This window comes from Paroedura picta, chromosome 6 (genome assembly GCF_049243985.1).
Source record: "Paroedura picta isolate Pp20150507F chromosome 6, Ppicta_v3.0, whole genome shotgun sequence".
NCBI classification, from domain to species: Eukaryota; Metazoa; Chordata; class Lepidosauria; order Squamata; family Gekkonidae; genus Paroedura; species Paroedura picta.
In genome coordinates, this window is record NC_135374.1 from 52,985,026 (window position 1) to 53,008,574 (window position 23,549).

At 41.1% G+C, this 23,549-nt stretch overlaps 1 long non-coding RNA gene and 1 other non-coding gene across 5 annotated transcripts; one reads left to right on the forward strand and one right to left on the reverse strand.

The window, feature by feature from the left end:
* Positions 1-1,369: 1,369 nt before the first annotated feature.
* Positions 1,370-23,507, reverse strand: LOC143840688 (uncharacterized). 4 transcript variants are annotated; one of them, XR_013232318.1, is made up of 5 exons: positions 23,390-23,507; positions 20,822-20,982; positions 14,034-14,113; positions 9,758-9,835; positions 1,370-1,473 (listed from the first exon to the last, which is right to left on the reverse strand). It is a non-coding gene; the product is annotated as an uncharacterized LOC143840688 (long non-coding RNA). The 4 variants fall into 4 exon arrangements; XR_013232317.1 differs by lacking the exon at positions 1,370-1,473 and adding an exon at positions 9,475-9,572; XR_013232319.1 differs by lacking the exons at positions 1,370-1,473; positions 9,758-9,835; positions 14,034-14,113 and adding an exon at positions 17,641-18,323 and having other exon boundaries at positions 20,822-20,893.
* LOC143840849 (U6 spliceosomal RNA) lies at positions 20,959-21,065 on the forward strand. Its single transcript, XR_013232443.1, has one exon. It is a non-coding gene; the product is annotated as a U6 spliceosomal RNA (small nuclear RNA).
* Positions 23,508-23,549: the final 42 nt, after the last annotated feature.

The following is a 23,549-nucleotide window of genomic DNA, read 5'->3' on the forward strand; positions in this document are numbered from 1 at the left end:
ATGAAATGACTGGGTAATGCCAACCATGCCATACAGACTGTGACTGCAGTCCATAACCCAGAAACAAACCCAGAATGATTTGAATAGGAGCAATCAAGAGAAAATGGATAGTGGAATATTGTCCATGCCATTTATGCCACACTGAGAGCTAAAAGGCAATTGCAAGGCCAAAATAGCCAGCAGGCTATTGCTTGACAACACTTTGAAAGCTTTCAGAGCTCTTCTGAATAACGACCATGACCTGCACACTTCTATAGAAATCACATAGTTATGACTTAGTTTTATTTATAAAGGAATAACTTATCTAATAAGTCAGTACCTGGTTTTATGTTAAACCTCTACATTTACTATTATTTTTCCACTAAGATATTAGGAATATTGGGAGGGGGGCAGGATTGGCCATGATAGGGAACTGGCCTTGGTTATCGATTTAAAAGCCAATGGTATTCATTTTGCTCACAGCCACCAGCTAGAATGCAGGGACCTATTGTTTTTTTTTTTTTGTTTTTTTTTGTTTTACTCTGGTGTACATAATATTAAATATGTAAATATGGTGGCATTTTGATAAGATAATTTATAGTGGGAGTGGCGAAGTGTTTTCAGTTGTGTATAGTAAGATCCTTTTCCACTCATGGTATCCATTTTTTGCTGGTTTTCACTGCAAATTTTATTGCAGCCCCCCCCCCCACTCCTGTCTGTAGACCCCAATTATTGCCCCAAGAAAGTTCAGTTGACCTCGCCCAGGGCCAGAGCCTTCTCTGTCTTGGCTCCTACCTGGTGTAAAGAGCTCCCAGAGACCAGGGCCCTAATGGAACTAATACAGTTCTGCAGGGCCTGCAAAGCGAACTCCTCCACCAGGCATTTGGTTGAGGTTAACCAAAGCCAAACAGCATCAACTGGGCCCTTCCATTGAACCCATATGCTGACCAACCATGGGTCTGTTAGATTGTTTACAGTTTGTTGTTAAAAGGGTATTTTCTGTTTATTGCTTTATTTATTATAGTCACAAGAGTTTTATGTACTGTTCTTTGTTTTCATTTCATGTGAACCACCCTGAGCCTCAAGGGAGGGCAGTATACAAATGAAACAAACAAATAAATAAATAAATAAATAAATACATACATACATACATACATACATACATACATGTTTGTGTTAGTATACTTATTCTGTCATTAATTACCTGAATTTTAAACTAGATAAAGATGGATAAAAGTAGGCTAGTATATTATTTGGTCTATCAGTTGTTAACATAATTCAGCTTGCCCATCTCAATTCATCTCCTTTCTGGGAATGGAATCTCAGCCATGAATTCTAAAGTCAGCCATTAGTACTCAATTTTCAAAATTCCAAGTCACTATAGCCTCAGTGTCTTCTGCGAGCATCTTCTTTCTTGCCTTTCCTCTTTCTATTCCTACAATTACCTGCTCCAGTATGGGAAGTTCCTGAACATTCCTGGGGGGTGAGAATTTCCTACGGAAGGTAAATTTTGAAGAGCTGAAGGAGCTATGCAGATAGGATATCTATATGCCATTACTATAACAATGCACAAATGAAATTACTAAAGATGTACTTCCCCTTCCAACTTGTTTCTGTTTATGAAATTCTCAACTATCTTACCTCCTTCAATGTATTAAAAAGGCATCTATATGAAGATCCTGGTAATACTATAATTTATTCAATGGACATTAGCCAATTAGCCTTAAAGTCAGCCAGTTAATCAACTAAAACTTAATTATTTAGCAGCTCTATAATTAGAGATATAGATTTCTTCAGATAAAACAGTTTTCTCACAGTCAGATATATGCAGTATAAACTCTACATTAGAATGAAGCACAATTATAAATTAGAACCTCTGTGGTTTAAAAGTGAAAATAATTTCACATTGCACAAAACATAAAAAGACTCCCTTTGAAGTAACTGTCTTTGAACCTGTTGATTTGGGCTTGGTCTTATTCATTGAATGCCAAAAGAACAAAGGTCTTCAGGCTGATGCTATTTTTAATGCAAAGTTCTTGACCAGTGGGGTGTCCTTGATGTCACTGTGGAATTAGGATTGGTGTTCCTAGATTCTAATCCTTAAAGATCATATTGACATTTGGATGTCAAATCACACAGACATTTTATACAGTAAATATTTTTGATCAACAATTGATGAATGAATGTATAGTCACAGTATAGCCATTGATTGGATTAACAAATTCCTTAATGGGTAACACATATTGACAAACCACACAGGATCCTCACCTATAGTTACCATTTGGTAAATTACCTACAGAGATATCATCAGTTATATGCGGACTAACAAGTTCACTAATATTCTGCTCCCTTCTCCAAGGGAATGGGCCATTTTTACATTCATTAATATCCTCCACCAAATGCCAATATCTGGATATAATATTTGTGATTTGTCTGGCATACCTCGAATATTCCAAAAAGCATATCATCCTTTCCATAGGGCTCCTCTCTATATACCTCAAAAAGTCCTGCCTATTTCCCAAATCAGCCCAGTTATGTGCTTTTCCAATAATGTGGTCAGGATACCCTCAGTCCTCCAATGACTTGGCTAAATGGTCACACTCCTTAGTATATAATTCAGTCACAGCATTTGTGCTGGTGGAATTGACCATAAAGGAGGTTATTTCTAAGGGATGGAAAATAGAATAGCATCATAGCATATTCCTATCTTTTAGTTTCTTATAGGAAGAAACAATCCTGGGAGAGTTGAGGGCTTTGATGGAACTTGACAGTTCTCTAGGGCTTACAAGATGAAGCTCTTCCACCAGTGTTTCATTGAGGCCAAGTTCCTTCTATTGAGGCCTACAACTTGCCCTTTGGATCTCACTCGCAGTTACTTTGGGACCAGTTGTCCCTCCCTCTTTCACTGGACTGGGCAGCATAAAAGTGGAATTAATGAATAACTATAAAGAACACAATACATTTTAGAATTACAAGATTATCTTTTTTGTCTGAAGCAATGACCCTAGAAGCAGAAACAAGAAAGTTCTGCATAGATAATGATTTTTGAACAAATTGAGCTGAATAAAATTCCCTTATCAGAGGTGCCTTTGAGATGTCTAGCTATTGTAAAGCATGTCAGTAGATAAGGATTAATAGTAAAATTTTCATTAAAGCATATTTAGTCAATAAAACTGCTGAATTAGATTACATCTTGAGGTCATTGGGGGTTCAGGCAAACTGATAGAGAAACTTCATGCATGATTCCTCATTAATTGTTTTATGTTTAGTGGTAGTAACTGACATATACCATTATGGTATTTCCTGTTGCTTTATTATGAAGGCACTAATGAAAGACAACATTTCATAGTAAACCCAAAACTTCAAACAAGCCAGATAATCATTGTAGATAGCCTATGTTCCCTAGAAAATGAACAATTATCAGCTCTGGATGGGATAACTTACTGTCAGGAATATCAGTTACATAGCTAGGGAATGCTCATAGATCTGGCCCTGCCCCAAGGTATTCAGGCAGCCTATATCATGGATTATAGATCCTCAACCCGGTGTGTTAATGAATGTACTGTCAACGTACCCCTAGGAATGATCTCTTGGAAGGTTACCTGCCTAATATCCAACCCTAATATCCCAAGTGCAGGGAAGCTTTTTTAAAGAGGGGGAGTAGATCTTCCTCCTTCTGGCTGACACTCTTTCCTCCAGTGGCGACATACTGGAGTTCACTCTTTTCTAGTGCCTGCAGAAGATGGAGGAGACCAATTGTTGGGCGTTTCTGCCTCTCTATATATGGGCGTGGCACACTTCCACAAGAACTCCTTAAGGAGGATGTGGAAATGGTGAGCAGGAAATGACACTCCAACTCAGGAGAAGGTGGAACAGCTCCTTTCTGTTATTGGACTACGAGGGGACATTAAGGAGTATACCAGAAGTAGGAGAATTTTTGTGAAAGGGGAGGATGATCCTCTCCCAAATCACCATCAGAGACTTCTCCAAAGAGTGTTATCAGTGATTTAAATGCCTCCAACCCCAGTGCACATCCTGACAAATAGCTGATCAGTTGTTTGTCAGTCTCTGTGCTAGGGAGAAGGCCTACTGGGTAGAGAGGCATGCTGGAGGGTACAGCTCTTTGGCAAGGTCTTTAAATGTCTCCCCAGCATATCTATCTGAAACTACAAAAACCAGAATCTCCACAGCTTCAGAGGAGACATTGGGGAGACATTGAAAGACCCCACCAAATAGGAGATCCTCGGGTTCAGATGTTTGGCCAGGTCTTTTTCCCCAATAGACCCCTTATATTCAGAGCCCTCTCTTCACTGTGTCAGAGGGATTTTCTAGGGAGACATATAAAGATCACGCCAAACAGCTGATCTTCAAGATCAGTGTTGGGTTAGTCTTTCTCAGTCAAATTATGAATCAGCCAAATCAAGCCTGAATCAATTCAAGCTTTTCTACTTCAGCTCATTTTTCAAAAAAATATTTTCCAGTTCATATGTTGTCTTCCCCCAAAGGCTCAGGGCAGCTTAGAATCATGGAGTTGGAAGGAACCTCCAGTGTCATGTAGTTCAACACCCCGTACATTGGAGGAGACTCACAACTACCTGCCCACCCACAGTGACTCCAATTTCTTTCTTTCTTTCTTTCTTTCTTTCTTTCTTTCTTTCTTTCTTTCTTTCTTTCTTTCTTTCTTTCTTTCTTTCTTTCTTTCTTTCTTTCTTTCTTTCTTTCTTTCTTTCTTTCTTTCTTTCTTTCCAATTCATTCCAGGGTTGAAACTGACTGAAGAAGGCATTGGAAGGCAGGAGAAGTAGAAGAGAAGGGATGGGAGGGAGTCCTGGTAGTTTTGGGAGATGTAATTTCCTGGCTGGCTTCAACCATAAGCCTGGTGGAAGAGCTCTGTCTTGCAGGCCCTGTGGAATTTAGTAAGTTCAGTCAGGGCCCTGATATACCAGGGAGATTATTCCATTAGGCAGGAGCCAGGACCAAAGAGGCCCTGTCTCCAGTCAAGGCCAAATGCATTTCTTTAGGGCCAAAAATCCTTAGGTGGTTGGTGTTACTGGATCACAGTACCCTCTGGGGTTTCTATTCAGAGAGGTGGTCTTACTGATATGTAGGGCACAGACTACATGATGCCTTAAAGGTTAAAATCTGGAACTCAACTAGGAGCTAATGCAGTTGCTGCAACATTGGTCAGAAACATTTCAGTTGAGCTGTAGTTTCTGGAACAGGGTCAAGGTAGTCCCATGTACAATGAGTTACAGTAATCAAGTCTGGAGGTGACCATTGCATGAATCACAGTGGCTAGTTGCCCTGTGGCCAAGTAGGGCACTAGTAGCTTGTTAAAGCCATTCCATCACTGATTCTAGACACTGGACCAATGAGGTCAGAGGGACATCTGGCTGATCATACATCAGGAGTCCAAAAATTATGGACTAACTGGGCAAGAGGGAATGTAAAGATGTTAAATCATGTTGGGGAGAGAACTGCAGAGGGAGTTGGCAGTAGCACAACTGATTTTCACCAATTATAACCCTTTGTTCTCAACCCTGGAGAAAGGGGGTAATCTACTGAACTGCAGTCCCTCTGATCCCCTTTTCAACGAGGTGGTGTGCAAGAAGCTTGTAGTTTATCACGTTAAATGCTGCTATGAGATTGAGCAACACCAACAGCCCTGCCTGCCACAGTCCAGTTGTCACCAGAGATCATTCAACAGGGTGACCAGAGCCGTCTTGACGCCATGACCAGGATGGAAGCCCAACTGGAATGGATCCAGAATCAATGCTTCCAGGAATATTAGTAATTGGTCCATGACAGCCCTTTCACCTTTCCTAGAAGTGCAAGGTACAAGATGAGGCAGTAACTGGCCAAATCCTGGGGATCCAACAATGGTTTCTTCAACAGAGTGTGAACCAGTGACTCCTTCATACCATCTGGTTAAAACATTTAAAACATTAAAACAACATTACTTTTACTCGTGTGTGTGTGTGTGTGTGTGTGTGTGTGTGTGTGTGTGTGTGTGTGTAAATTACTGCAATGTTCTCAACTGGGTGTCTTACAGATGGTTGTCTTTTTGAATGTATGTAATTAAACTTAAGAGAAGTGCAAGTCCTCAGATAAACATGAAAAATACCTGAATCAGTTTATTGGCTGAGATTGTAATCCAGAAGGGGAGACTGGAAGAGTCTTTCCCACCCCTGGTCAGGTAGCCAGCAAGGGCAGGTGCCTTAGGTTAATGTGCTGCTGGCTGCCACATCAGCAAGGGCAGGTGAGCACACAGAATTCCAGGTGAGCACAAAAAGTTATAGTAGGCTTCTATTTAGTTATTACATAGTACACGAGCATTACATAGGCCCATTCCGCTCCAGGATCAATGTTGCAAATTGGTTTCAGAACGAAAAAATGCCATTTTAAATAGTGGAATCCGTCGTTATGCATACCTGCCTTTGTAGTGGAATCCAGTTGCATTTCAATCGTTTCCCACAGGTTTCCGGTCTCGGCAAAAATTGCTATCCAGGAAGCAATATTTGCCAAGCTTTGTCCCGCCCCAGGCTGTCAATCAAATGAGCAGCCAATGGGCAGCTGTTATCATGCTCCCAAAAAGCCCCTTTCCCTTTAAGGCAGGTTTTAAAACACACACACACACAAGTTGCAATGAATCTGCGTTGATTCGTTGCAATGGAGAGACCCATCTAGCTAGCAGGTGGTGTGTGAGCTGTGCTGTTTCATCGTTGCCACGCTCCCCCGAGTAAAAAAAAATCCCCCCCCCCCCCAATGCACTGGCGCGATTTTCAGCCGAAAATAAAGGGAACCAGTAAATGGGGCTGTGTGGTGCTTGGTGACTTAAAACAGAGGGACTGCAGCCAGGGAAGCCTCGCTGGGTGAATGAAGGCTTGCCGGTTTGTTGCTCTCCTCTAGCTCCGAGAAAAAAAAATGGTGATCGCTTCGCCGGAAGATCAGAGGAGAGAGCCAGGGGGGAGGGACTTTGCTGAAACCGCAACAATGGTAACGCACAGAACTTTTCCGCTAGTGTTGCAGATTGGTTGCAAGAGTGTAGCACTTTCCAGAGGATGAATCCACTTTTTGGAATTTCCCTGGAAGCGCTACAATGAAGCGCTTTTTGCGGATCGGTTTCAGGAGTGTGGCAGATTGTCTACGACGTTGTGCATAACTGCAATTTAGTAGCAATTACAATTTGCCACACTCCTGCTACAATGAATCTGTGCGGAATGGCCCATAGGTATTTGTATTTAAACTGCATTACTCTGTAGATTTAGCAGCATGTTTTAGCAGTATGTTTTCCTTCCCTTCTCTATATCATGTGCATGTATGTTTTTTACTGACATATCTTACGTAGTTTTGTATATTGAGGCAAATCCTTTTGGGGGAGATGTATCTATGTGCTTACCTCCTCCATGTCATGACCCCCCTGGTTCATGCCATCCTGTCCTCCACAAAGCCTGCATATTCTCACAGGCTTTCCCCCATTTGGGAAATTCCTTTAAAGAGTCTTGGGAGTTGAGTTATTGTGCAGTATGCTCAGCTCAGGGGTTCTTCACAGGCTCACCCCAGGTGGAAAATGGTACCACTCAGTGACAGCTGTCTTTGTGTCACCACCAAATATTTGACAATCCATGGTTATCCCTAGCAGACAGGCTAGAAATAGTTTTTCAAGTGGCAGTGGGTTGCTTGATACTTGGAACCACTCCCATGCTTCACCAATACTCCTTGGTATATAATCAATAAAAGCTGTGGCCTTTTTCATTCCACAAAAAATAATGTTGTTGTGTATTTCTTTGCTCTTTGCAAGACCTCTCCCTATTAAGCCCTGGGGCTGCAGTTGTTGTTATGACAAGTGACAGATTGGGGTCATATTGGGGGAAGCCGTATCTGAAATTATGGATTGATTTTCAGTGATTGCCATCTGTGTTCACTAATGTTCACTTCTTATGTCTTTCATCACTCTTTCCTTTTATGCTTTTTAGAAATTGCATAGTACTATAAATGCCTAGTACAAGAGAATGTGTATGAAGCTTTTTATTACATCAAAGTGAAGGGGAAACATTTTCTTTGTGGCCATTATAAATCCCATGTATATGCGGGGCTGCTGCATCAGAGCTACTACGGTCAATTCAAGTTTTAGAACAATCCAGATTGTGTTGATTGTTTCCCCTTCATAAATAATCTGTTATTATCAGCTACTAATAAATGTATGCATGTAATTCTAGGGTTGTTTGTACCACTGGAATCTACTATTTGAGAGGTAGTAAAGGCATCTTTTAAATTGCCCTATCATACTTTTTCTGAAGTATGCAAGCTTTGATAGGAAAACATTGAATTAATTAAATACCTGTGGATTTATTTCCATCTGGTAAACAATTATTATATCAATTTCACGTACAGATAATGATGAAAAGTTTGAATCTAATACGTAGGCTGGTGAAATAGTACAAATATTGTCTGAGTGTAGATGACTGCTACTACACAAGAATTAAGAAATGTTATCAGATAAAAATTATTTGAGACAATACTCACAATTCCATTATCTCCCCCTCCTCCAATAAAACATATGAAACACGTATAATGGAGCAAAACAATGTATTAAGCATTATATAAATCAAATTAGGGGTTTTCTTGGGATTAAAAATTGTATTCCAAAACTATGTCCTTTGTCATTTATTGTGATATGGTCATGGGAAGATTAAAAAGAAGATGATTAGGTATCTTGCTCATGTTTTTGGTAGTTTTCATGCAGAAAAAGATGGTTGTATTGTTCTCAACAGATACATACTCACTATTAGTCTTATTAGATTATAGGCATAATAAAAAGTCACATATTTGTAGATTTGTTGGTATTACACAGGGGAAAATGTTGTTATAGCCCTATTAGACTTCTCTAAGGCCTGGTCACATCATGTAGGCTTGATACACATACAAAACCCATGTGGTTATAGCCTTACTAGTGAAGTGAGCTGTTCTATCCATATATGCAAAAGTAGGTGCATCAGGAGTTTTCCCTACAATTAATTTAATGGATATATCTGGCTCCTTATATGCATTATTTTACTCTCATGCACAATAAATCCACATTAAGTTGTCAGGTTTTGTTTTGGATTTCCCCCCTCCCCGTTTCAGGTGTATATCATGATTGCACCAAAAAGATCACTTGCTCCGTTCATAAAGAGCTGGTATGACAAAGATAAGGAATTCTGTAGCAAGGTTGTCTGCTTGGGAGATTACTGCAACACTCAAAGCACAAATGTGCCTGGAATTCTAAGAAATGTATTTTAAAGTCATCTAAGAGTTGTGCCCCAGACCACAAGGGTTTCCTGCAGTGAAAAAGAATTGACTGTATTGCAGTGGCTGCATCATATAACCTCTATTAGGGGATGTGTATTGAGAAAAGAAGGAAAGTAAGGGAATGCTATACAATGTTAGACTGTGTGGTTTTGAATTCCCTGGAGAGTTGGATGAAGCATAATAATGTATAGACAGAACTGTATTGTTCTCCTCCACACCAGCCATGTTGTGTGTTATACAGTTCCTCCCATCTGATATATTGATTGCACTCTTCATAAGCAAAACATTCATTCTCTCCTCCAACCTAAAATATATATTAACAATTAGAGATACCTTTGTTCACCCCACTGACCATGTTTAATTATCACTTGAAAACAGAACAAGCAGTTCTGCCATTGGCAAGAGTTGCAGCAATACCAGATGAAGCAACAGCAAAAGAGAACTGTCTGTGAACTGTAGCCAGAATCAGATTTAGAACAAAAGTCTTACCTTGCCTTTCTCTTCAATGACTGCCCAAAGTGACTCACACAATGTACAAGATGGATTCAGGTGGGTAGCCATGTTGGTCTGAAGAAGGAGAACAAATGTAGAGTCCAGGGGCACCTTTAAGACTAACAGATTTCAAGGTGTAGGCTTTCATGAGCACAGCACATTTCCTCAGACACAATGAAATGGGAAGTCCACATCATCATGCTGTATACTAATTTATATCTATATATGTGGACTTCTAATCTACATTCGAAGTCCTCATATATGAACATAAATTAGTATACAGCATGATGATGTGGACTTCCCATTTCATTGGGTCTGAAGAAGTGTGTTCTAATCTACATTCAAGAGCCTCTTGTGGCGTAGAGTGGTAAGGCAGCAGACATGCAGTCTGAAAGCTCTGCCCATGAGGCTGGGAGTTCAATCCCAGCAGCCGGCTCGTTGACTCAGCCTTCCATCCTTCCGAGGTCGGTGAAATGAGTACCCAGCTTGCTGGGGGGTAAACGATAATGACTGGGGAAGGCACTGGCAAACCACCCCGTATTGAGTCTGCCATGAAAACGCTGGAGGGCATCACCCCAAGAGTCAGACATGACCCGGTGCTTGCACAGGGGATACCTTTACCTTTACCTTTAATCTACATTCATTGTGTGCTGTGCACACAAAATAATAAATTTTTCTTGTACAAGATAGGTGTCTATTTGTGGGAGATCGTATGTGACCTGATCATGTTGCCATGCTTCTGTAACCTTGAAGCTAGACTGTTGCTCAGTGCAGTATTCTTCTTGAAAAATACCCAGAAGCTACAGTTGATCAAAGTGAGGGCAGCTAGAAGGTAATGGAGGATTGGAGAAAGGCAGTGGAAAAACAGAGTAGAAGGTGTTTTATAGGCAAAAGTCCTGGGGCTCAAAGCTGAAAGGGACTTTTGAAGGGAAAAAACATAGTTGATCACTGCTGGTCCTTGACAAGGAGGCTTTTGGAGGAATATTGCACCTCTTCCTGAGCTGCTTCCTTGTTTCAGATCTTGTAAGGTGTTTTGATATAACATGAATCTCTAAAAGTGTGAATTGTCATTTTATTTTTATACATATATTTGAATTATAATATATCTAGTTTCTATATGGAAAAAATTCACAGGTTAAAAAACGTGTAAACTTATATATAGATTATCATAGATTCAAATGGGTAGCTGTGTTGGTCTGAAGTAGCACAATAAAATCAGAGTCCAGTATCAACTTTAAGACCAACAAAGATTTATTCAGGTTGTGAGGTTTCTGACTAAGGGTGCTTGCACTCGAAAGCTCACACCCTGAATAAATCTTTGTTGGTCTTAAAGGTGCTACTGGCCATTATATAGATTATCAGGTTTGATTAATTTAAACACAGAAGCCCGAGGTGTGCCAATACCAACGCCACACCTCCCCTCTGCAGTGCGGTGCTGGGTGCTTCAGGCTTCGGTTATCACTGAGGTGGCCGAACCACGCCAAAGTGCTCACCCCTAGTTCACGTGTACCTGCTTGTACACTGATAGAATACAGATAGTGGACAGGAATGCCTGCTCACAATTTCTTAGCTGCATGTACTAAGGAATTACATGTATACATGTACAAGAAACAAATTACAGGAACATCACACAGAGGTTCAATCATCTCTCGTCTAAATTCAGCCAGTTGGATGACCTTGGACTAGTCACAGTTGTCTTAAGACTGATCTCACAGAACAGTTCCATTAGAGCTCTCAGCCCAACCTACCTCATGGGATGTCTATTGTAGGGAGAGGAAGGGAAAAGTATTTGTGAGAAGAAAAGCTGGGTTTTTTGTATCCTGCTTTTAACTATGAAAAGTGTCTCTAAGGCCGTTTATGCACTGGGAACTTCACTGCCCCAGCTCCCATGCAGGAGCACAGATTGGGGACAGATGAGGCGCATTGGGACAAATGCTCCCCAATGTGGGTGCAGGAAGAGGTGGAGCAACCTGTCATAACTAAAACCCCAGCCTGCAGCCCAGCATGAAACCTCCAGTGCGTAAATGGTCAAATTGATTTACAGTTACCTACCCTTCTTCTCCCCCGTGCACAACAGACACCCTGTGAGCCAGGTAAGGCTAAGAGAACTCTGAAAGAGGAATGAGACTAGCTGCATATGGAGGAGCAGGGAATCAAATCTGGTTCTCCAGTTTAGAGGCCACCACTCTTAATCACTACACCAAGCTGGCTCTTGGGAGTTCTGCTGCTTTTGAACTCCTTTGGGTAGTAAAAAGCGGGGTTTTAAAAAACAACTCTTCTCTTCCCTGTGCTCAGTAAACAAATTACAACACATTTCCAATTCCATCAAAACACTGCAATCTCATGAGGCATGGAGGAAAATATTTCTGAATTGACATAAATACATTATATGGGTATGTATCCTGTGCTGGGCCCCTTTAGACTATGGTAATGTGTGCTTATTATTCCTTTATGATGCTTGGCTCTTGATCATGCTTGGAATACATCTTGATTTTATACTATATTATTTTCTGGATCCCAGATATTTGCTTTGAAGTTGAGATGTATGTATCAAAATTGGCATGTGCAATATTTCACTCCCTGTTGCCAACCTTTTTCTTATACAATTTTGTTCAGGTGCTGAGACATTTATCTTCTTCATTAAAAATGTTTTGGCCAGTTTTCCATTTACAAAATAGTAGTCAGTTTCTGAAATAGTTCAGAATTATCCTAATTCTATTTTAAAAACTGTTAAATAAACTATATCTTCATTCACACCTCTGAAGTTCTGTCATTTCCTTTCAGGTTCAAACTGATGTCAAAAGGCAATACATCAGTACTATATAACTTGTAACCATGGAATCCAAGCAAAGATGCAAAGTATACCTCTAGAGAGGTGGTTGGCAGGCCATGAGTCAAAGGCTCAAAAACTTTCAAAGTCATATTCAGGCATTTTGACCATTCAAAACCAATGCTGCCTTCACAAGGTGGGTCAGTTCTGCAAAGGCAGAACAATGGTTTTGGCTGGCTAGTTGAACTAGTTTTTCAAAAGAGAAGTCCATATACCACCCCCTGAAAAATTTCCATTAGACATTTCTATAGACCAGGGATTACTAACTAGGGGTCTGTGGACTCCTACTGGTCTGTGGGAGCTCCACAGAGTTTCTGCAGCCATTTTCCTCCTGCCTTAATGGGCTCATCCTCAAGCCAGGAAACCAGCCGCTTCCATTGCTCCCCCACCCCCTTCCTAAATGTGACAGAGTTCTCTCATAGCTCCTATGTCTGGGAGGGGGTGGAGCCTGCATGCCTACTCCCACTTTAAACAACCTCCTGTCCCTCCTCCCTCGAGCCTGGCAATGATGTCACTTCCAGTAACATGTCACTTCTGGGGAGGGAGGCATGGCAGGAAGCTGACACCACTTCTGGGGTTCCTCGAAGCATGAAAATTAAAAGATTGAAAAAGGCTGCTGTAGACTGTAGAATGGTGGGAGGGATACCTTCCCTACTGCTTCAGAGAACCCGAAATGACTCCAGTTATTGCAAACTATGTTTGAGGACTTTCAGGTACAGCTTTCCTGAAATGTTTTAAAATCAAAACTGTTGCTGGCTGAGTGAGTCACAAAAGAAACATTCCATCTTGAGTAAAGCACAAGATGCTGTGCATTGTCTGCTGGAGAATTCTTCAAATGAATTATTTAAAAATGTCCTTAAATGTTCTGAATGACTAGCAGCTAGTTGTGTGCTTTGGTAAACAGAGCTACACACATGGGTTAAAAGCAAAAAAAAAAGAGAGAGAGAGAGAGAGAGAGAATATAAAAAGAAAAGTCTTCATATCAGGGGTACTTCACTAACTCTTCTTCTGAACTCCTTATTGCATGTGAAATCTAAATATAAAAGGCATAATACATTTAATGGGCCACTTGCCCATTAAGATAATACAAGGTTATTCAATCACTGAATGAAATAAAGCCTGTACTATACAATATTACTCTAGAATGCCTAAAAATATATATTTTGTCAAGATAACCTTCACTGATGCCTATGGCATTCAGGAACCTAATAGGGGGTAGAAGGAAATAGGTGTGCTTTATCATTGCCTGGAGCAGCACAGCAGCCTGGGTTGCAAGCCCACTACCAATGGCGTGGTTTATTTAGGTCACTGACAAAATAAAATAGAAGATTTGTTTTTATGAAGTTGTATATCTGAAGCAGTATCAGAGGGAATATGCTATAAGTTAATAAGTTACTCTTTCCACATTCTGTCCAAATGAGATCAATTATGCACAGAACTCACCTGATAACTTTGCTTTCTCTAAATCTTCATATTTTACTTCACCTGTGCTTTCCCTTCGTCCATCAAGTGTGATGTTATTTCTAAGGATAAGCATGAACCAGGAAAATTAGGTTCAGTCAGTTAATGGTTCATGACATGTTGGTCAAATATTTAGGTGCTAAAGAAGTTGATTCAGTTTGTGAGGTTCATAAAGTCATAGATTGCCCATTGTGGCAACATAGAGGCTCCAAAAATCACAGGGGCTCTATGGCTGATGTAGACTGTGTGCCCCAAGTGCATAATTTGCCTGGTGCACATGATTCACATGGTGGTGATGGATACTCTGGGGCTGGGTGCTGTCAAGGCCTCCTGGGACTATGAGATTTTTGCTCAAGACCTGCCAGGACATGGCTCCCCACTTCTCATGCAGCATCAGTATGGCTCATCTGCTTCATAAGAAGCAGGGAGAGAGGAATGAAAAACTCCACCTCTGCCATGATTGCATCTTTAGTAGAGCAGAACAGCACTGTTCAGGATGGCATAACTTCCATGACTATCGGGCATGAGGAAATGGAGCTCAGCATCAGATCCTATGACTGGCTGATCCTCTCCCAAATGGGACATGTCTTAAAGCCCTTCCAGGGTACCATTAATGTCCCCTGTGTCCATTTGGCCAGCCTAGATCAAAACATCCCCCTGATTTGAGGGCTGGACAGGATGCTGGCCTCTGAACTGAAGCTGAACGCCAAGTGGATAGATGTTCTCCCATGTATGAGAGTCTTGGCAGAGAGGTTGAGGATTGCATCCTCTCAGGCAAAAGAGGGAGTACAAGCTGGAATGTATCTTATTAAAAGGCAGCATTGCTGTCTGGAATGCAGAGTTCATGCAATGGAAATGTGAGCTCTGTAAAGAAGTACAGAGGCTACAGGTCAGAAGGCCTGGCCAGAGGGAACAGCAGGTGGAAGATGCTGGGGAGGTGAAGAGACACAGCCAGACATCTCTGCCTCAAAGGCCCAACCAAAGAGATGCCCTACTACTGGCTGTCATTGGTGAACTGGGAGGTCAGTAGTAGCAGGGATGCCAGGCATGCAATGATGATGGTGATGTTGAGGGAGTACCACGCTAAGTCCTCTGAGCCCACAGATGCTGATCCCCTGGAGTACTAATAATGCAAGAGGGTCATCTGGTCCAACCTCTCTTGCATTGCCAAAAGGTCTCCTATCCTGCCGTCTCACCATTATCCAAGGAAAATCTCAGACCCCACCACTCAGCTTGAAGGATTAGGTCAGATCCCTGAGTCCCCCTAACTCCCAAACCCCAGCAGTTATGAACAGATTATGAACAGTTCATAATCAGGGTGGTATAAAATAGTGGTTCCCACTCAAGGCATCCTATAGCTAAGCCCCACCATGCAGCACGAGCAGAAAATCAGAATGGCTCAGAGCCATGAATCCAGTTCGCACCCAAACTGCAGCATAGGAGAGGAATTCACAATCAAGAAGGTACAAAATGTGGGGCCTCACCCAAGATACCCAGTAACTAAGCCTCACTGCATAGCATGCACACAGAGATGGGGTGGCTCAGCAGGGGAGAGATGTTCAAAATGAAGAATAAATTAAAGTCTTTTAATGGGTATTTTAATTGGGACAAAGACTATTGTTACCCACCACGAGCCTACGGGGAGTGGCAGGAAATATATCTAATAATAATGTACCCTGCTTTTAACAAGTACCCTGCCTCTCTAGGCTTAACTTCCAACAATCAACAAAGGAGAGGCTCCAGTGGCAAACTGAGGGTTTAGATAGCTTTCTGTTATTGGCAGTTATTGACAGTCAGCAGTGCCTGTTAAGCTTTGGAGGCCCCATTGGTAGTTCCAAGACTGGAGAAATCTCCACACATGCAGGCACACACACTGTTACTCTGAAGTTTGATAAGCATTTTTTATTGAGCAGAGACCATCTGTCTGGAAATGTATCCATTCATGAACCACCATGAACCACTTGCAAATTTATGGAAAGTTTGTGCCAGTCATGCTGCCATAAACTTCATGATGAACACTAGTTTGTGAACTGTTTTGTTTCCATCTCTAGTTATTTAATTATTTTGGCCCTGATCAAAATATTGAATGTACAGAGTAATGTATGGAATTTTATCCATAACTATTATCTATCATAAAAGTCCTCCTGACCGTTTATGCACTGGAGGTTTTATGCTGGGCTGTAGGCTGGAGTTTTAGTAGTGGCAGATTGCTCCACCTCTTCCTGCATTCACACGGGGGAGCATTTGGCCCAGTGCACCTCATCTGCCCCTGATTTGTGCTGCACAGGAGCTGGGGCAGTGAAGTTCCCAATGTGTAAACGGTCACTGAGATTAATTGAGAACCTAGACACTGATTTTTTTTTTTTTATGTACATGCATATATAGTAAGCGTCAACATTATCTAGCATGCCTTCATGGAAAAGCCCAGTGCCTAAGAAAGAAAAACAGAGGATGCAACTTGATGTATCAAAACTTCTTCAACAGAAGTTCACAAACATTGTTGTTCCATTCGATGTCTGGGTTTATGAGAAAGAGACTTAAAAAAAAAACTGAATAGCTTACTCAAGTGTTATTTTCAAGTAAATGTCCAGGTATCTAATTTTATTATCATGCTAAGGAAAGTGATCTGATTGAATATACATGTGCTTACTTGTGCAAAATTTCTAGTTCTACAGATAAAAACTAACAAAATAAAGAATTACTTTAAATAATTTAAAATAAATCTTATAACACTAAACTAAAGAGCACTGTGTACAGCAGCTATGCTCTAGGGGTAATTAATGGCTTGTGGTGTTATGAGAACTCTATAAATTAGTAGTTCTTTAGCAGTACTAAATATTATAAATTGTTAAAACTGTGGTACTGCTTGCATATGTCTCCAGTCAGAAACCTTGAAAACCATAGGCCAGTTGTTCAGCAAAAAAAGAACAGAGGGAAGAAATAAGTGACAAAGCTGTGAAGAATACTGTGGTATCTATTTTTCAGTATCCATTAGGAAAAATAATTTTTAAAACTTCTTACATAATTCTGATTAAGACTGAATGTAGACAAAAGATTCAGGTTCTTTTGTCCAAATAATATATTCAATATATAAAAAGGTAAAGGTATCCCCTGTGCAAGCACCGAGTCATGTCTGACCCTTGGGGTGACGCCCTCTAGCGTTTTCATGGCAGACTCAATACGGGGTGGTTTGCCAGTGCCTTCCCCAGTCATGACCATTTACCCCCCAGCAAGCTGGGTACTCATTTTACCGATCTCGGAAGGATGGAAGGCTGAGTCAACCTTGAGCCGGCTGCTGGGATCGAACTCCCAGCCTCGTGGGCAAAGCTTTCAGACGGCTGCCTTACCACTCTGCGCCACAAGAGGCTCTTATTCAATATATAGTTAATTTAAATTATATAGAAGTCTGTTATATGAGTCACACAATTAAATGACTACATAGAAAATATGGGTTGCATAATTGTCTGAACAAGGGACCATTTAAATAGAAAGGCTGCAATTCTGCATGGATATGTATCCTTTTAAATAAAAAATGTAATTGCAGGGCAGGAAGACAGTTTCTGGTGCACAAACAACACAAACACCAATATATTTTTGGCAAAAACAAAAGGGCCACAGCTTTATTGTAACATAACATGAGCGTAGGCACACTGCAGGAGAAGGGGTGGATCTGAATATACCCCTCCCCTGCTGTGGTCATCAGACAGAAGCCCCACAGGGAGGGGAAACCAGCAGCAGGCCTGCCTGTGGGTTGAGCAACCCACCTGTCAAGCTCTCCCTAACCATCAGGCCTGCTGACCCTTGGGAAATTAAGCATAGGATGGTCCCACAGGAAACAACCTCGCTTGGAGCCATCCTAGCCACCCCTCTGTGTGAGGCAGTCCCCTTCCTGACCGGAAGTGGTTTCTGCTCACATAGCCACATAACGAGGCTCCCTCTAACATTCGTCAACCCTGTCCACTGGCCAAGGTTGCACTCCAAAGGGATCTGTCTCCAAACAAAATGCCAGCTGTGATGAAATAAACATTAATAGAAACATCAATAAACTATTTTACATATGGGGAGGGTGGGTGGGAAATGCGAACGCAGCCAAGGCAGCAAGGAACAAGAGATGTTGTGTAGCTCTGGTCTCTTTACATTCCTGCTGAGGCGCCTCAGACCCGACCTCTGGTGGACCACATTCTGGTGAGATGCTCTGCTTCCCTGCTGCCTCCTCACTGCTTTTTTGTACCAGGCATTTTCACTCCCGCAATGGCCACCACATGTTGAGCGCTGCGGCAGCACAAATAGAGCAGTCATATGAAGGTCATTTTTATTTATTCATGGCTTTCCCCCCTTACGAACGCAAGAAACAGATCTAGTTTGGACTGCTAATGATCATAACAGTAATAATAAAAATTCAATAGCTATTATTATAGATGCCTTGCAAAATTCAGTCATGATTTTATTGTAGTTAAGCAACAGAGAGCGCTATCTAATTTACCTGTCTTCAAGCATAACTTCAAAGTTTGCATGATTAACAAATTCCATGTGGTACTATTATGCATGCATCATTGTTTTTTGGTCTGGGGACATTTTTTTTTTTACACCAGCCAACTTGATAAAGTGATTGAAGTGGTGGGACTGGGAGACTGAAGTTCAGATCCCCAGTCTGCTGTTAAACTTGCTGAGTGAACTTGGGTCAGACATTTTGTCAACCTTCACAGGGTTGTTGTGAAGTTAAAATGAATGGAAAGTGATGTATGCTGCCCTGAGCTCTCTGGAGGACCCATGGCATATAATGATGTGAGCCCAATTTCAGTTTCTTGCTTCCCTGATGGAAGGATCAGTACTATTCTGAAGAGATCTAAAACCATGTGCAAGTTGGGGAAGAAAACTGTCATCCTGAGTTTATCTGTATTTATCTCTCACCTTTCCTCAAGCACAAAATATCTAAATCCATTTTTAGAGTTGCGTTACTATGAGAATGATCTCAAGGCACATGCTGCAGTTCTGCTGCTGAAAATCAGCTTGCATGGAGATAAGAGTGCTGAAAAGGATGCCAAAGGGGTAACAAAAAAATGACTGAAGGACTGATGCCTGGGATGCTCAATCATTTCTCTGTACAAATTGGAACTCTCACTTTGGAAAAAAAAGTACATTAAGAAACACTGGAAATAACACTGTAAAAACTTTGCACATATATGGTCTCACAGGATTAGATACATGCAATGGTAAAAATGGTAGACTTCAATAATGCTGTGCTGATGATTAGGCAACCTGCATGAACAAAAGCCATATGTGATAGGAGCTGTAATAAGACACAGAATTGGCCAACACTAAATAAAAAATAAGCAAAATGTGGCAGGACCAAAGCTAATATATATTGCCATGCTTAACCTCTCATTGGGCACCTTTGCATCCATTTGCCTTCAGCACACACACACACACCATTCTAAGGAAGGGTGATCTGCTGGCAGAAGGTGGAGGGTTAACTTACAAAACAGGTTCTTTCTCCATTAGGAATAACCTCTTTACTAAGATGACCAGATTTAAACATTGGTAAAGCGGGACACCATTGACCGGGGGGCGGGGGGGGGTTCTTGATTAAAAATGTGGTCTATATGGAGCAACAAAAATGTTCATAGAATGCATAGAATGTAAAAATAAGTATTGTAATATATATATTTAATTTCAACATAAGTACAATTTCCCAGGTGCCCCCAGATGTCCCTCCAAAAGTGGGACAATCTGGTCACCTTACTCTTTACAGTATGGAACATAAGATTATACCAAAAGATCTTTCCTGATTAGATGGCAGCTTGACTGGGGAGCCAGCTTGGTATAGTGCTTATAAGTGCAGACTTCTAATGTGATTAGATGAAGAAGAGTTGGTTCTTATATGCCGCTTTTCTCTACCAGAAGGCATCTCAAAGGAGTTTACAATCACCTTCCCCTCCTCTCCCCACAACAGACACCTTGTGAGGTAGGTGAGGCTGAAAGAGTCTTGATATCATTGCTTGGTCAGAACAGCTTTACCAGTGCTGTGGCAAGCCCGTCACCCAACTGTCTGCATGTGGAGGAGGAGCGGGGAATCAAACTTCCCAGAATAGAAGTCCATGGTCCTAACCACTACATCAAGCTCCCCACTCCTCCACATGCAGCCAGCTGGGTGACCTTGGGCTTGCCACAGCACTGATAGAGCTGTTCTGACCAACAGCAGCAGCGGTTATATCAGGACTCTTTCAGCCTCACCTACCTCACAGGGTGTCTGTTTTGGGGAGAGGAAAGGGAAGATGATTGTAAGGCACTTTGAGACTACTTTGGGAAGAGAAAAGCAGCATATAAGAACCAACTCTTCTAGTTAGTGACTGAATTATTGCTGGGGGTTGAAGTTGCATGGATGTTTGTAAAAATGCTGCAGTTTTATACCCAAGCCAAAGGAAATTCTTGCATGGAAGTGACATTTTTCACTGGGGAAAATATTAGCAATCAGTGTTGGAGGGTGGCATGATCCAGCCTTGAATAGTAGCATCCTTGTTTAGCTTGCAAATCAAAGTGCACATAGAAAGACTTGTACAGTCACATATAATTTCTATGCAGTGGGCTTTCTCAGTATGGGACACCAGGGAAAAAAGGAAGAAATTAGTATTAAAGTTTAAGTAAATACAATTTAAATATTTGTACATAACAGCTTTCATTAGTCACTGCTAATTTCCTACTATGAAACCCAAAATACCATAATTCTGTTCCCCAGTGATATCCCGTTCAGCCACAGGTAAAACCCTTACCTGCTTAGATACAGCACAGTTGATGAATCATGTACCTTCCAACCATCTCCAGGAGCCATGACAGTTTTGCAGCTGTATTCCATACACACAGAAGAAATATAGTTCACAGTTATGACCTTCAAGAAAAGCAGGCAACAGTGCTCGCTTCGGCAGCACATATACTAAAATTGGAACGATACAGAGAATATTAGCATGGCCCCTGCACAAGGATGACACGCAAATTCGTGAAGTGTTCCATATTTTTTAGAAATAAAAAAAACAATTAAAAAAAGAAAAAGAAAAGCAGGCAACTGATTCTACGCTCAGACTCAGAACAAGTTCCACCCAATATATGGAAACAGAACTCCCATGAAATTTGGGATCACATTATTAGAAGAATATAAAGGTCACAAAGAAAACCATTTTGCAAATGTTTTTGAAGGAAAGTGAGTGCAAAATAAATATTAGAAGGGTAAACAGCAAGGGCTATGATTACCACCTTATGGAGGAAATAGTTGAGGTATGTCAGCTTGGTTGTTCAATTCTGAACATTAAGGTTGAGTCTGATCTATCATTTATGTATTTGGAAATTTTTTCAGCTACATTTTCTGGAAATCTGCTGGAGGCAGCTTATAAAATTAAACATAATGAAAATATAAAACACTGTAAAATCCACTATGCAAAACAGCCAAGCATCAACAAACAAAAAAGAACATAAAATATGAAAAATCTTAAAATAGGTCAAATATTTTTAGGCAGAAAATAGACTGTAAAATAATGCTTAAAAAAAAACTCCTTCATAAAACAAAAGTGTCTTGGCTTGGCAGTGTAGGCACCAGGTGGGCTTAGGAGGGTGATCTTAGCTGGAGGCTTGGTCGGTATTTTTTATTCATTCATTCGTTCATTCATTTATTTATATTCCACTATTCTCAGCACAGGTGTCAGAATCCCACCTCCTATTCTGCCATGATAATTGTGATTGATCCATTTATTGTCCTGCCTTGTCAGCCTGTGATGTATCCCAGTTCCTGAGCTGCTTGGTACCCCAAGGACAAACATGCTTTCAGTTCCCATAGCCTAGCACATCCGCCCCAGCCTCCCTATCCCACCCATGCCTCTGTTTTAGATTGCACCAAATGTTTGGGCTCCTTTGAAATGTAGGCCATCACCTTCCCAAGAGAGAGGGGAATGAGGTGTGCTTGGGTTTATCAGAGAAGTCTTTCCCAAGATTCACCATTACTGTCTATGCCTTTGTAATGATGTCTATGTCTCTAAATAAAGAGAAGTATCCTGTTCATTTCAATGAGCACTCTTACAACAGGGTCCCCTTACTCGATGCCATTTAGGGCTTTAATGGTAAAAACCAGCATTTTGAATTGTGCTTTAAAACAGATGGTCAGCCGGTGTAGATCTTTTAGCACTGGGTTCATGCAGTCCCTATCCTGCATTTGACAGCCAATCTGCTGCATTTTGGATGAACTAAAGTTTTCAGACCTATTTCAAAAGTAGCCCCATATACAATGAATTATAGTAATTAATGCTAGATGTAGAACCAGCATGGGAGTATGGCAAATTATCTGGACAACTGGGTTTGATTCCCTAGTTTTTCACATGAAGCCTGCTGGGTGATCTTTGGCCAGTCACAGTTCTCTCAGAACTCTGTCAACCCCACCTATCTCACAAGGTGACTGTTGTGGAAGACTCCTTACAGTAGAGAAAGGTTGGGTATGAAAACCAATTTTACTTCTAATCAGAGCATGGATCACTGTGGCCAGATCATACTTTTCAAGGAATGTCCATAGTTTGTATAGTACATTTTACTGAAAATCCAGTTATGGTCTAGTCATGGTATTGCAGAAGAACATTGTATTCAAGGAGACAGTGACATGCTCCATATTTGCTTACAGTCCATCTTTTTTGCTGAATCATAATGATATGTATTATATGTGAGAAACATATTTTCCTAAATTCCTTGTATGTCCTTAATGGTGTGACCATTATGGTCTTCTTTTGTAAGGTGCCTTTTCTGTCCTGTCATTAGGGAAATGGAGTTTTCTTCAGGCTAAAAATGTGTACAGGTGTCTGCTCTGGGCAGAGGTTTTGGCAGCCTCCCATGACTTTTTGGATGGGCATGAGACTATGAGATAATGCGATAACTTGCTTTCCCAGATATCTGTGCCTTGCTGAGGGTGGGGGAGGACTGGGAGAGAGACAATGACACAATGCCAAGTTTACTCACAGTCAATGACCCCACCTCACTTAAATGTTAAAAATCACACCCATTTTTGATTCCCATTCTCCAGGAAGGCATATGCTGAAACATAATCCAGCTGAATCTCATTGGGGAGATCCTTATCAGTGAGTGGCTGATTAGATAATGACCTTATCTGGGGTGTGGTATTATAACACTATAAAAGCCTGTGTCAGAAGCAGTTCTGATGTTTACTTGTTCTGAGGATGCCACTGCAGAATTCTTACTCTGGAGACAATCAGTGGATAGGAGAAATGTTATATATTATTGATCACAATTAGCACGCAGTTGAAATTCACAGAATAATATAGCTGCAACAATATAGCAGTCATACATACCAAGCAAGACATCTCTCATTAGCTATTAGGAGCACCGGTACAACAGTGGAGATACAGACCCCAGCCAAGGGTGCACAGCATTCAGGCCCAAGCCTGCACTGAAACTCCCTGTGCTGAATCAACACCTCACTTTTTATGCCTGAAATTAAGTGGTATAGAG